This window comes from Lissotriton helveticus, chromosome 6 (assembly GCF_964261635.1).
Source record: "Lissotriton helveticus chromosome 6, aLisHel1.1, whole genome shotgun sequence".
Taxonomy (NCBI): Eukaryota; Metazoa; Chordata; class Amphibia; order Caudata; family Salamandridae; genus Lissotriton; species Lissotriton helveticus.
In genome coordinates, this window is record NC_136067.1 from 1,299,647,325 (window position 1) to 1,299,660,264 (window position 12,940).

Genomic DNA, 12,940 nt, shown 5'->3' on the forward strand with positions numbered 1-12,940 from the left:
ACATGCTTCCCTGTGGCCAGACTGGAGGCCTTCTTGGCACAGTGAGCGTGGGACATAGCAGGGCCTCTTCTGGTACATGTAGATGGTTCACCCCTCACTGTCTTCCAGTTCAAGAGGGTCATAGGTTTGGCTATGCGGAAAACAGGCTTGGATCCAGCTAACTTTGGGACTCATTCCTTTAGGATTGGGGCTGCCACAGAAGCAGTGGCCAGGGGTTTTAAGGAAGAGCAGGTTAAAAGGATCAGTCGATGGTCCTCTAACTGTTATAATTGCTGGGTACGACTGCATATGCTTTAGCCATTAGTAGGGCAGTGCACTGACGGTTGGCTCTGTTTCCTGATCTATTTGCAGTTTATTCATCCTGTGACTCAGGAGAGAAGCTTGCCCCGGTTCATCATCGCGAAGGAAGGATGTGACCTTGTCACTCAAGAGGACGGCGGTCAACGTTTCACGAACGTACAACAGACGTTATGGCCCAAGTTCACTTCTGGGCCCAAGAAAAACAAGAAATCTGGATAAAAGGTCACTCTTATTTCCATCGTCTAAAAGCTTTCTTTTCAGGGGCCCATGAGGCCAGGGCACGTAAGTTGGGAACAAAAATAGCGTTTCATGGTCATGGTGGATTGCGCATTAGGCAATTCAGGGAGCTGGTGAACCGCGCTTTAAAAGAAAATAAAGGCCCACCAGCAATCTGAATCTTGCATTTAGGTCGGAATGACTTGGCACAACTGGGGCGGAGGGTGCTCATTGAGAAGCTGCTCCCTGAGATGGGATGGTTGGGGAAGAAGTGCCCCAATGCTATGATAGTCTGGTCTCACATGATTCCAAGGTTGCAGTGAAGAGGGGATGAGTCAGTACGAACATTGAATCATGCGTTAAAGTGGTTCAACAATAAGTTTGAGAAGTTGTTCAGGCTCACCAAACTGAAGTCAATAGGACATGGCAATATCTGGGGTGATGAGTTTTTTTTTGGAGGATGGGGTCCACCTCTCAAATAAAGGGAATCAGGCCTTCATGGAGGACATCCTAGCAAGGTTAGAGGGCACAAGGCGTAGAACATGACCTTCTGGGTAAGCAGAGGGGGAGGTCAGATAGTCGGGCAACTATTCTGGCCTATGGCGGTAAGGTCATGATTGGTAAGCATAGTTTTTGGTCCTTAGCGGCCAGCACCATGGAACTCCAGGGGCAGTTACAGCCGGTCGGTAGGCTGAAAGGGTGCTCTGGCCAGGGAGTCACGCCTTCCAGTAGGCTGGTCGGCCACCCTCGCAAGCCAATGGTTATGCCCGGTGGGGGGCGTGAACCGGAAGCACTTTAGTGCTTCCCGTTCAGAGCGATCCTGCAAATTAGGGGCAGGCTGGTTTTGACCGGTCTGCCCTGCACCCCCCCCCCCCTTTAAAAGGGGGCTGGGGGAGCGAAAACAGTCTCCTATTCTCTTGCTCCCCAGCATACGGGTCCGGGCCATCAGATGCCCGTAACTTGCTTTTCCCCACCCACCATCCCCTAAGGCAAGCAGTTCATATGAGTGTTGCAGTCATATGTGTTTTGCTTTGTTCTCTTAAATTTTGTTGCAGGTATCTCAGGAGACATGGTTGATGTGAAGTTGTGATTATTTATGATGTTGGTAATTTGTAATAAAAGTGTCAGTATATGTTGTTTTCAGGTACAGGTAAAGTTTATTGTAAAGTTGTGTGTTGCTGCTATGGTAATCTGTAATAAGAGTGTCAGTATATGGTATTTTGTTGCAGGTAATATTGTAGTATTTTAAGTTTGTGTTTCCCTGGTCAGGCGGTAAGGTCATGAATGATAAGCATACTTTTCAGTCCTTAGCGTCCAACACCATGAAACTCCAGGGGCAGTTACAGCCGGTCGGTAGGCTGAAAGGGTGCGGGAGCCAGGGAGACACGCTTTCCAGTAGGCTGGTCAGACATCCCCACACGTGCATGCGCATCTGGGCGCAAGGATTCAAAATTGCAGTGCTCCGTTATGGAGTTAAGGCTCAGGGCGTAGGAGGGGCCCGGAGTAAAATATCTGTCCAATAAGCTGGACCCTCTATGCAATCTTACTCCAGAGGAGTCTTCATAGTTTTACTGGGAACTGGGACTGCCAGTCATTGACCTTGCCGTAGGCTCTAGCAGGGACACGCAGAAAGTAAAGTATATACATGTTTAGATTACGGTAGGAATGGATATGTACTAGAAACATGTTAAGGTTAGCCAAGTAATTGAAAAGCATACCCCTGAATTGGGGAACGTCCCCTGGCAACTGCTGTGTCCCCAGTTGGGGTTCAATAGTTAAATCCTTGGTTTCTACTAAAAAAAATGTAGATAGTCATCCGCTATTACATTGTTTTAAATCAGTGATTTTATTCTCTTGATTTCATAATTCGAGTTGATATTCACTCCAATTTTAAATTATTTCATTATCCAAATACATGTTGTTACATGGTCCAATGCATTTCGGCTATTTTAAGCCTTCATCAGGGAACATGTGTCTAGTAATAAATATATGATTTCAATACACAAGGATACGTAAATGCAATTGCTAGAACGGTGATATCATGATAAACCGTGTTGGAAAGTGCTCAATGTGACCCCTTCTTATTAGTCAATTGGTCAGTTTGGTGTGTTGTTATACCTGGCGCTTCAAAACGAACTTAAGTGAAGGTCTGTACTTCATTCAGTTTGTGGCTATAAGCGAAGGTAAATAGAAAAGATGGCGGAGTTAAAACAAAACGATATCAGTACTGGTGCTCCGGTGTGTAACCCGTCATATTTATTCAAACCGTAACAGGCTTGATTAAATTTTACCAACGCAGCGAACTCACTGTGTGCTGGGTGTGTGCCGAATATTATATATCAATATTGTGCATGTTCGCATTTCTTAAACGCGGTGAACGCCGCTTTACCTTTAAAAAACTTGCTTGAATGCTCATACTTACTTGGAAAAGTTTTCTGCATCAGGTCCCACTTAGCCAAGGAAAATCATGTATCTATCAATGTATCTGGACTTTCTGCGTAATTGTACATAATGTAATTAATGTAATTAATAAGTTAATGTTTTAATTATGTAATAAATACACCAGGGGGGTTACTCCCCCTAATCCCCCTAAAAGCGTGGCATGCAGTGCTTGCCTTGGCGGAGGGGGGAATTACACATCCAAGAGCATTCTTAGGTCTAAAAGTAAAAGGGGACTAAGGCAGTCCCAGGCCATATTGGTGTAAGCCAATTTTACCATGTTTAGAGGCGAGAGCAAATGCACTTTACCACTGATTAGCAGTGGTAAAATACATAGAGTCCTAAACCCAACAAAAACAAATTCAGCAAAACAGGCGCTCTAAAGGCAACATGCAGAGAGGGCTAGGTCTAACAGCTTGCTTTAGACATTTTGCTTGCCTAAAAAGGCAGAGGTATGAATTTCTTTAATTCGGTTAGATGGGGGAGACGTTATTTGTATTGGGTGCTATAATCCATGTCCACAAGAAAGTGATTCTTTATATTCTGTGCTACACGTTTAAGGAAAAGGGAGAATTAAACATAATTTAAATACATCACTCGTGTCCGAGTCCTATGTAAGCGGACCACAATAACAGGCAACGAGGCTGTGAGACACAGCACCACACCCCGTGGCACTGGACCCCGCCCAGCACAGAAAAAACAATCTCATCCCGAGCGTGGCAGAGGAACGTGGATCACCACCACAAGACAGGAGGAGCACCCCTGAAGCCTCCGATCACTGGGCAGCTGTCAGTGTTTCCCCAGGGGAGAGCAGGAGAGGCGCGAGTCCTGAGCAAAACTGCAGGAACACAGTGAGTGTGCCACACACACCACGTGGCTAACAGCAGGCCCAGGGACCACTGGGATTAAAGCACACACCAGCCACAACAGGGCGCAGGCCAGCAGCAAGTGTACTGGGCTCATCATAAGGACACAGTTAACGCCAGCCATGATAGCAGCAACCATCCCCGCTCGCAAGAAGGGCAGGCCGTGTAGCGAGGGCCATTAAAGGGTGCACCAGTGGCCCCAGCTGGGGTAACAGCAACCCAACCCCCACCCTGACAGGGAACAGCGCTCGAGTTCCAGGGCTCATCCCAAGACAGAGAGGGGAGTCCTGCACAACTGCAGGCAAGCAGAGCAGAAGAGAGACAAGCCCCGGGGAGCCCATCAGGAGTCGCCACACAGCCAGTTCCTGCCCAACGTGAAGGAGGGAGAATGTGTGCGCAAATGTCATCTCTCACTAACCTGGTCCCGATCTTGCCAAATAGAGATGAGCCAGCAATGCCTTGGGAGGACTGGTAGCGATACTTTCTGAACTACCTGTCCGCCTTAGAAGACAAGGGTGAAGGTGAGTTCTCCAGTGCGAGGAGAAAAAGAATACTGCTACACAACCTCGGACCCGAAGGCATCAGAGTGTATGACAACCTAGTAAAGAAAAACAGGCCCTGAACGACATAGATGAGTTCCAGCATGCACTAGAGGAGTTGGACTCACACTACCGCCCGGTAGAGTGCATAGCAATAGACAGGTGCAATTTTTTCTAAAGGAAACAAAGCAGCAGCAAATCGATAGATGAATACGTAGCTGCCCTGCAGAAACTGGCGGTGATGTGCAGGTTTGGCACACTGCTCAACAAGCTCATCAGAGATCAGATCATTATGCACACTGCAAACACAGAGATACAAGAGAAATTATGGGTAAACGGAGACGCCCCTCTCAAGGAAGTCGTGGCGCTGGTGAAGAAGGCGGAACTATAAAAGAGGTGTGCAGAAGCAGTGAGAAGGGAGAGCCTCAACAAAACCCCTGTATGCAAAGTGACGGACAGGAGCAAACAAGAGGTAACCCAGCAGCCAACACAGTCGAATACCAAGTTTCAGAAAAGGTACCCTCAGAGACCTGCGAGAACACTAAAGCTGCAAGGAGAGAGCAGAAACAACTGCTACAGGTGTGGAAGTCAAACACATGCCAGCCACGACAAAGGATGCCCAGCGTTCAGAGCAAAAGGCTCCTTCTGCGGTTTAATGGGGCACTACGAAAAGGTGTGCAGGTGGAAATTCAAGAGATCAGTGGTGAAGTACGTAGCCCAAGAGATGGACAGAGAAGAAGAGGCACATGAAGGAGAAGACAAAGAGGACGAAGTCTTATGTGTTGACGACCAGGTACTAGGAGTAAACTGCACAAGGTCCAGGAAACCTGCGTTACAAATGGAAATTGGAGGAGTGTCGATCAACATAGTGGCAGATTCGGGCTCCCCATATACAATTGTCCAGCAAACAGTATAGGAAAGGGACTTTGAACCACGGGTAAGCAAGGACCTACTCCCTACGGACATACACCCTGTCACGTACACCAGAGAACCCATACCCATGGTGGGTTATTGCACCCTCAAGTTTGAGTTCAGAGGAAGGGCAGCTGAAGGGAAGCTCTATGTCGCCGAGAAAGGACCGTCGGTCCTAGGATGGATAGACCAAGGCGCGCTAGGGATCCAAATCAACCCAGGAGGGACCACACAAGTGATTATGACAGAGACGGTACAGGCATATGAAGAAGAGGCGTGGAAGAAGGAGTAACCGGAAGTCTTCAAGGGAACGATCAGTCGGATGACGAAATTCACGCATAAAATATGCTTAAAGGTGGGAGCACAAACAGTGAGCCACAAAGTCCGCAACATTCCCTTCAGGAGCAGGGAGGCCGTACAGGAGGAGCTCCAACGAATGGAAAAAAATTGAGTCATTGAAGCCATTGAAAGTGCTGAATGGCTTGCACCGAACCCAACGGGAGGTGCGTTTGTGCATGGATTTGAGGGAACTCAGTAAGAACATCGTGGTGGACAAGTTCCCCCTGCCCCGGATAAACGAGATGTTGGCAAAAACAAAGGGAGTGAAGTGGTTCTCCATGGTGGACCTCACATCCGTGTACCACCAATCGCCCTACATCCTTCGTGCAACCATCTGACGTCGTTCATCACACCCTTCAGATGCTATAAATTCCTGAGAATGCCGTTTAGGTTAGCATCTGCGGCTGCGGTATTCCAGAAACTGATGCACAGATTATTTCAAAAAGTGGAAGGCGTGCAGTACTTCCAAGACGACATTCTCATAATGGGCAAGTCAAAGAGTGATCATGATGCCAAACTGCACACGGTTCTCACCATCCTAGCGCAAAACGGCCTCACTGCAGAGTGAGGGAAATGCAAGTTCAGAGTGGGATCAGGGACATACTTAGGCCACGAGATCAGTGAAAGGGGTATCAAACCGAAACGAGCCAATGTGACCGCTATTAAAGAAGCACCAATGCCAAAAAGGACAGAAGAAGTCTGTTCGTTCCTAGGCATGGCTGAATTTTATAGCAAGTTCGTTCCCCACTTTGCATCCAAAACGCATCACTTAAGACAACTCTTGAAGGAGAAGAACACCTTTAAATGGACAAAGGAAGAGCAGACGGATTTTGATTTATTGAAGCAGGACATCTGTGCGGCCGAGCCTCTCAAGGGATTTGACCAAGCAGCCCTATCTATACTGACCACCGATGCCAGTGACAAAGGACTAGGGGCGTTTCTAATGCAGACATTCCGGGAAGGAGAGATTAACACTGTCAGCTTTGCCTCCAGGTCCCTGGCTCCCAATGAGTAGAAATTCAGTGTTATAGAAAAGGAAATGTTGGCAGCCGTGTGGGCCATGGAATGGTTCAGACAATTCTTGTGGGGTTCAATGTTCTTACTCCGTACAGATCACAAGCCACTGGTGAGGCTCCTGACCTCGAGCGGGCATGCACATGTGATGCCACGGATAGCGAAAATGACATTAAGACTACATGATTATGTCTACGACGTGGAGTATGTCCCCGGTACAAAGAACAAGGTAGCAGATTTCTTGAACCGTGCAGCTGCCATGGAACCTGCTGCGGAACAAGAGCCCTCAGAATGGGAAGATTACGTAGTGGCATTCATGCAAGAACATGAAGGAGTGATCAGCAGTCAAGAATGGGCGGAAGCATACAGCAACGATGAGACCTGTAAGGCAGTCAAAAGCTACATGATGCAAGGATGTCCAGACAAAAGGCACCTGGACAGCCAGTTGAGGAAATACTGGGAAGTCCGGGAGGAATTATCCATCGGGGACAATCCAGTATTCCTGCTCCGAGCAGACAAGGTAATACCTCCACAACCACAAATTGATCATCTCCTAGCCATTCTACACGAGGGACACCTCAGAATAATGAAGACAAAAGCCTGGGCGAAGCAGGCGTATTGGTGGCCGGCAATGGACAATCAAATAGAGAAACATGTTAGGACATGCGAGAGTTGCAGCCGAGCGGACAAGGCGCAAGTCCTACTGTGTCCACCCTTAGGGAAGTTCGCTTGCCCCACAAGCCCGTGGGAAATGCTCTCCGTGGACATCTTGGGACCCATACTAGAAACCAATGGGGTACCCAAATATGTGATAGTCCTAATAGACAGGTACACCAAGTGGCCGGAGGTGCACATTTGCGAGAAAGCCGATACGAAGACCATACTTTCCATCCTCACAGCCACTTTCTTGAGGGAAGGTATTCCCAAAGTGATCACGAGTGACAATGGGCCACAATTCATTTCAGCCAAGTGGAACGTGTTCGTGGACCGCAACGGTATAGAAGTCAAACACACCCCTGTGTATCATACGGCAGCAAATGGACTAGCGAGAGGTTTAACAAGGTGATAATGGGCTCCGTGCAAGCAGCAATAAGTGCTGGCAAGGACTGGGAGAAGGAACTACAAAAGATGCTGTGCGCATATCGCATTACCCCAGCCAACACAGGGTACAGCCCGTCAAAAGTACTCAGAGGACGAGACCCTTTCACAAAGGACAACCTAGCTTGGAAACAACTGGTGGTCCAAAGTAAATGGTCCCCGGCTGTAGTACTCCGCAACATGGACAGAGCACAGGCCTTGTGCGCTGATTATTACAACAAACGTCGCAACGTAAAGGAAGTGACCTTAGAGAAGGGTGAGTGGGTGAGAGTGAAGCAGCCAATGATGAAGAAGAAAGGTGACAGCAAATTTAGTCCTCCATTGCAAGTGGTAGAGCCGTATGCCAGATAGGCCTTGCTAAGTGACGGCAAAGTGTGGTCTCAAGATAGAATGGCACGTTGCAACAAAGTCGTGAAGTGGGAAGGCTCGGAAGCTGAGAGTTCACCGACCCCAGAGAGAAGACATGAATTGGAAAGGACACAAGAATCAGAAGCAATCAAACAAGACACCATCATCATGGAGCAGAATTACGAAGAACAATACGATCCAGCAGAGTGTGAAGGGGAAAGACCGGCATCTCCGGTCAAGCCTCGCGACCCAGGTACGGAGACTATGGAAGGAGAGCTGAGGAGAAGAGCGATGGAGAGTGCCAGCCCTCCAGGCAGTGACTGGCGAATGAGAGGCAGCCCGCTGAAAACTCGTACCACATTGGGCAGGCAAGGCACCCAAGAGGTTTGAAGACTATGACATGGAAACCAAGTAAGACTATAATGTACCCGTACACTGTCTACTGCAGTAGTCTAGGGACTATTTCAGTATCCTCCTTGTTTCATTATTGTTGTGTTGTAATATTAAAGGGGGGAGATATGTGGCGACGCGCTCTAGTAGTTCGGAGCGTGTGCCACTGCGTCATGGGAATGTGCGGGCGGCCATTTTAGATGCTGTGAGTAGCGCTAGCGGCTGGTCGCGTTTCCCAGCGCTCGGGAGAATTAAACATAATTTAAATACATCACTTGTGTCCGAGTCCTGTGTAAGCGGACCACAATATGTGAACATTTATTAAATGAATATAAACGTCGCGAACGTGTGGTCAGGCGCACCTGTTTTAGAATAAAATAAATCTGCATTATTCTAAACTACAAACACTGGTCATTCCCACATGACTACCGAGTGAGCTTTTATGTTCGTGTTTTGTTCTATTTGTGCACTTAGAAGGTTAGGACACTCATTTTGAGTTTATATTTTAACGGTACGAAATAAAGTTAAAGGTGTGAATTCTTTTGCATATTATTTGTAACGATGCTGTTTTTATTAAAAAAATTAAACACTCATGCAGAAATCGGAAGATTGGACAAGCTAGCGAACATTAACCAAACATTGGGAAACGTCTACTGCTCCCGAGTGTAATTCAAAATTTCTAGACAGCTAGATGTTAAAAAATCCTATTTTTTATTTGAACAAACTGTGGGGCATATTATCAAGCCTGTGCGATAAAATTATCGCCGTTTTATCGGCCGAAAACGGCCGATAAAGGGGCGATAATGGGCTTGATAATATGCTCTATGGAATTCCAATCGAAGCCCATGTTAGATGTGAAGACATCTAACATGGGCTTCGATTGGAATTCCATAGAGCATATTATCAAGCCCATTATCGCCCCTTTATCGGCCGTTTTCGGCCGATAAAACGGCGATAATTTTATCGCACAGGCTTGATAATATGCCCCCTGTGTTCGAATTTCATTGTCAAGTAGTAGAACAAACAATCCGTTTGTAAATACATTGCAAGGAGTTCTTCCTATCACCACTAGAAGGCGCTAAAACACCGTAGTTTATGACAGCCTCCAGGGAGGTTTATCTGTCGTCTTTACTGAGCATGACGACGGTGTCAGGGACAGAGATGTGATGAACATTATGAAAGACTGCATATCACGTTCTTTTCCTTATATTTTCTTTACATCCCCCTGAGTGTCCTTTTGCTTGTGTGGGACAGGAGAAAAGGATGAAGCGCAATTCCCAGTTTAGTCTCCGCTGCTTTGCTCCAGCGATTTGCGAGCGTTTAGGAAAAGAAAGCGTTATGTCTGGGTTGCAACCTGCCAGCTAAAGCAGTCACACGGAAAAACCACATTTGATGGTCTAACGGGTTTGCATAACTCAACATGATAAGGTTCTTACGGCCATTATGGCTAAAGAGGCGCGACTCTGCGCGAAATTCTGTAGGGCCCCGTCGTGTGAAACGAAAACATTGTTCAGGGTCATATTTAAAAAGCCTAGCGCACTGATGATGCCACCTACCGCGCCAATGCAAATAAAAAATAATAATAATTTTAGGGCAGCCCTTGCAGTTGTGCGCCATTGTGCAAATAGCGGAGATGAGTGTCTTGCATATTTCCACAATCCACACCTTCCTGTACACATTTGTATGCGCAGACAACCTTTGAAGGGTTACACGATATTCCGCTTGCCCAGTGTTTGCACCTGCTTTCATTCAGAACTAGGGGCCTCATTTATGAGGCTGTGCATCGCTTTTACGCCACCGGTGAGTCACTTTTTGTGATGCACCAGTGGCGTTAAAAAATGCACCTTGTTGCGCCATATTTACAAAGTGACCCATGTAGGTAGATGCGTCACTTTGTAAACCCCTGCGCCACATTATACCTGCGCCAGGTATAATGTATGCAAGGGGGGCGTATTGACGCAAGGAAGGGTCTTAGAAGCGACGCTGTGATATCTATGAGATTTCACTGCGTCACTTTTAGGACACCGTTGCGTCAAAATCTTGCGCCTGCCTCACAGCAGGCGTAAGACTGGCGCTGGCCCTTTCACATGGGGCTTGCCCCATGTGAAAGGGCGCATTGCTGGAGTTGCGTCACTTTTGTGACACACTCCAGGAATGAGTCACTTTTGCGCTTACAGATACGTCAGACATACTGACGTATCTGTAACTCCTTGCGACATGATGCGTCATACATTAAATATGACGCATCCGGAATGTCGCAAGGAGTGTGCACTGAGAAGTGACGCATCGCTGCTTTCACGCAGCGATGCGTCATTTCTCATAAATGAGGCCCTAACATTTTTACACAAAGGTAGGTCGCACTGCTTTAGTAAATCTGTCTTTGAATGGAATTGGAGGAGTGTTTGCCTTGGTCCTGCCTTATTTGTAACTAAAGAAAACAGAACAGTCTGCCCCTTCTAATATATCACAAGACTCAACACGAGTCCTTTAATTACATCCGCAGTACTAAACTCACTGAGACCAGAGAAACATCAAAACACCACCTCGTTTCTGAGACAGATTTTCTTAGTTTATTTCATTCCTTTTTTATAAATATATATTATACAATAGCAAAACAGAATACATCAGACCTATCAAAGAAATACATTTAGAATTCTGTCGTTCACTCTATCTCCCACACATCCCTTCACACATTCAACTGGATTCAAAGCTCACCCATTCTTCAGACATCCCATACATAAGTGGATTCACACATACTCACACAACCTTCAATCATCCAATACATATCACACATCAGCTGCCAGATATTAACGATGTATTCTGTCCTGGAGGACACAGGAGACCAGATGGCTAAGTGGCAGGACAGACTTGAGGCGCCAACGCGCGTTTTGGTGCTAAGTCCAATCTACGACCACACCTTCATCAGGGCACACAACAGAAGGGAAGGGGGTGAAGAGACAACCGCACACTATCTGAAATGGATAAAATATCTTTTTAGGAACATATTCTTTAACATAATGATAGTTAATCACAGGTAGCATCAATAACATTGCACTTCCTGTTCATGACATGCCTCAGGTCAACCCCAGTGAGCTTAGAAACTGCACAAAATGTTTTGTAATGCAAAGCGAAAGGAACCCAGATACCCGAATACACCAAAAAAAACAAATAAATAAAATAACACAAGACTAAATCACAACAGAAAAAGAGGTGGAGTACTTTGCAAATCCTCCAGGTAACAGGACCCTAACCAATATAGCAAAGAGAGACTACTCTCTAGAGTATTTCCTTGTCAGATGTCACGAGTAAATTTGATAGCAAATGGAGCCTTCTCCAAGAACACATCGGGCCTTATTTGCGCCGCCAGTGGCGCACCGGCGGCGCAAGACCTTCATAAATGGATCTATGATGTTACAACGCGTTATTTTACAACGCAGACCGTTACATCGCAATTTTTAAAACGCAGGATCCATTACAACGCATGGCATTACAACGCATGGCATTACATCGCAGATGCTATTACAATGCATGGCATTACATCGTAAGTATAGGTAAGTATACCTTTTTAAAAAAAATGTAATTATTTTAATTTAATTAAATTATTTTAATCAAAATAATAGTAATTATTTATTTAAATTAATTTTAATAAAAAATGTAATTAATTTTATTTAATTAATATAATTAAATTAATTTAATTTAAATATTTTTTTGATTGTAATTAAAATAAATTATTTAAAATAATGTATTTAATTTAATTATTTTAATTAAGAAATGTAATTAATATAATATAATTAATTTTATTTAACTTAAAAACACCCCTGTACCCCAAAACCCAAACCCTGCCCTGAAACCTAAAAACACCCCTGTACCCCAAAACCCAAACCCTGCCCTGAAACCTAAAAACACCCCTGTACCCCAAAACCCAAACCCTACCCTGAAACCTAAAAACACCCCTGTACCCCAAAACCCAAACCCTACCCTGAAACCTAAAAACACCCCTGTACCCCAAAACCCAAACCCTGCCCTGAAACCTAAAAACACCCCTGTACCCCAAAACCCAAACCCTACCCTGAAACCTAAAAACACCCCTGTACCCCAAAACCCAAACCCTACCCTGAAACCTAAAAACACCCCTGTACCCCAAAACCCAAACCCTACCCTGAAACCTAAAAACACCCCTGTACCCCAAAACCCAAACCCTACCCTGAAACCTAAAAACACCCCTGAACCCCAAAACCCAAACCCTGCCCTAAAACCTCAGTACACCTATACATATACTCCTATACTCATATTTATTTAAAAAATTACTTAAATTAATAAATTTAATTTATAATATTTAAAAACATAAATAAATATTTTTATTTATTTTTATTTATAATTAATATTAATTAAATCATTTATATAATATTAAATACAATTAAAATAAATTATATACTTACCAATACTTACGATGTAATGGTATGCGTTGTAATAGCATCT